We start from the raw sequence: 2,865 nt of genomic DNA on the forward strand, positions 1-2,865 counted from the left end.
AAGCTGCCATGGGATAAAAGGGAAGGTCCTTTCATGCTTTGAGAACTGGTTAAAAGAGAGGGAACAAAGGGTAGGAATAAATGGTAAATTCTCAGAATGGAGAGGGGTAACTAGTGGTGTTCCCCAAGGGTCAGTCCTCGGACCGATCCTATTCAACTTATTCATAAATGATCTGGAGAAAGGGGTAAACAGTGAGGTGGCAAAGTTTGCAGATGATACTAAACTGCTAAAGATAGTTAAGTCCAAAGCAGACTGTGAAGAACTTCAAAAAGATCTCACAAAACTAAGTGATTGGGCAACAAAATGGCAAATGAAATTTAATGTGGATAAATGTAAAGTAATGCACATCAGAAAAAATAACCCCAACTATACATACAATATGATGGGGGCTAATTTAGCTACAACAAGTCAGGAAAAAGATCTTGGAGTCATTGTGGATAGTTCTCTGAAAATGTCCACGCAGTGTGCAGAGGCGGTCAAAAAAGCAAACAGGATGTTAGGAATCATTAAAAAGGGGATAGAGAATAAGACTGAGAACATATTATTGCCCTTATATAAATCGATGGTACACCCTCATCTTGAATACTGCATACAGATGTGGTCTCCTCATCTCAAAAAAGATATACTGGCACAAAAAAGGTTCAGAGAAGGGCAACTAAAATCATTAGGGGTTTGGAATGGGTCCCATATGAGGAGAGATTAAAGAGGCTAGGACTCTTCAGCTTGGAAAAGAGGAGACTAAGGGGGGATATGATAGAGGTATATAAAATCATGAGTGATGTGGAGAAAGTGGATAAGGAAAAGTTATTTACTTATTCCCATAATACAAGAACTAGGGGTCATCAAATGAAATTAATAGGCAGCAGGTTTAAAACAAATAAAAGGAAGTTCTTCTTCACGCAGCGCACAGTCAACTTGTGGAACTCCTTACCTGAGAAGGTTGTGAAGGCTAGGACTATAACAGAGTTTAAAAGAGAACTGGATAAATTCATGGTGGTTAAGTCCATTAATGGCTATTAGCCAGGACGGGTAAGGAATGGTGTCCCTAGCCTCTGTCTGTCAGAGGATGGAGATGGATGGCAGGAGAGAGATCACTTGATCATTGCCTGTTAGGTTCACACCCTCTGGGGCACCTGGCATTGGCCACTGTTGGTAGACAGGATACCGGGCTAGATGGACCTTTGGTCTGACCCGGTATGGCCTTTCTTATGTTCTTATGTTCTAAAGGCAGGCTGGCAAGGAAAGACTCAGCTGACAGGCTCTTCAAGCTGTGCAAGGAACTCCAATTGAACTGTTGCTCTGAATAAGCACTGAGAAGAAAACAGACACCTGAAACTACTACAATAACAATGCTCCCAGTTTGACTATGCCATCTGAGTATCTGCCAATACTTAATTTCTGGTGGCAATGGGCGGTCAGACCTTGACCGAACTACTAATCCATCCTAGACCAAGATGAAAGCATATCACATAGAGTTTCATTCCAGTTGTTACTACACCTCTACCCTGATATAACGCTGTCCTCGGGAGCCAAAAAATCTTACCGCGTTATAGGTGAAACTGTGTTATATCGAACTTGCTTTGATCCGCCGGAGTGCGCAGCCCCACGCCCCCGGAGCGCTGCTTTACCACGTTATATCCGAATTCGTGTTATATCATGTCGCTTTATATCGGGGTAGAGCTGTATTATTACTGGAGATGGAGTCAAAATGAAATAACTAACCAACCCATCCAGCAGAAAAGTCCTTTTGAAATGAATATGACAGTTTATGGAAATCAGAAGAAGAGGCTTCCTGGCTCAGTTGGACAAACCTTGCAATTCTGACTACTTTTACTGAAGCTCTGTTTTGTCACTCTGGGTATACTACCACAATACCCTGCGGTGCCTTGTTAATCTTTCTCCTTTTATGGCATTGCTGAGGAAAAGGTGCACAACTGTTTAAATAGATCACTTTTGTTGGAATCCTAAAACACTAGCAAAGTTCCAGGAGGAGACATATCTGTTAAACTGTAGTTAAGTAGATGCTTACACACTCTGTTGATAACTAATGTACAAGTACATATGTGAACCCAAAACTGTTATAGTCATCACAGTAGCAACTTTAATACCTGCTCTGGCATGTATCATACTGGGTCTGCTGGGAGGTCGGAAGTGGGGAAAGGCAGAGTACCATCTCAGGAGGTCTGCAAACCTTGTGCTCCACAGGGTCTCGGTGTTACACTGTAGTGAGAGTTAGGTGGTAGGCTCGTAGTGGAAGAAAGAGGTGATGTCCTTAGATCTACCGCTACATTAATTCACAAACCATTTCCCTCTCATGGACCAGATGGGCACGAACCCTGGGGAGTAGTGCTTCCTTCCATTTATAGCCTCCCCAGAACTCTCTGGCACACAGACCAGTAAAAGGGGTGTGCACTGAGCTAAGAATTTGGCCCTGTATCAACATTAGAAAGACACTTGTCCTATACACCATTGTGTCACTGTAATCTATGAGAGCACTTGCTGCTCTGACAATTCTCTCACTGCTTAAGCCCCCAACCCTCCAAAGACTCAAACTCACAAGTAATTTATTAGATTGATAGCAGATTATACAATTAATTAGCTATTTATGATGAATTTTAAATCAAGTTAATGAAACATTTTCTCTTCTGCGGATATTCTAAAAAAGGCCAGTGGCAGAGGAGGAGGAGGAGGAATGATCACAGGAAACAAATCACTTCCTGCGGTCATTTCTCTGACCACAGCTCTGCTATTTTTAACAAATCTTATTAAAAATTACAATCCTGTCTTTTTTGGAATCTATTTTACTGAACAAGTACAAAATAAGTTGAGGCAGGAAAAAATGCACCATTTGGAGTAGATCTTTAT

The sequence above is a fragment of the Malaclemys terrapin genome, chromosome 1 (genome assembly GCF_027887155.1).
Source record: "Malaclemys terrapin pileata isolate rMalTer1 chromosome 1, rMalTer1.hap1, whole genome shotgun sequence".
Taxonomy (NCBI): domain Eukaryota; kingdom Metazoa; phylum Chordata; order Testudines; family Emydidae; genus Malaclemys; species Malaclemys terrapin.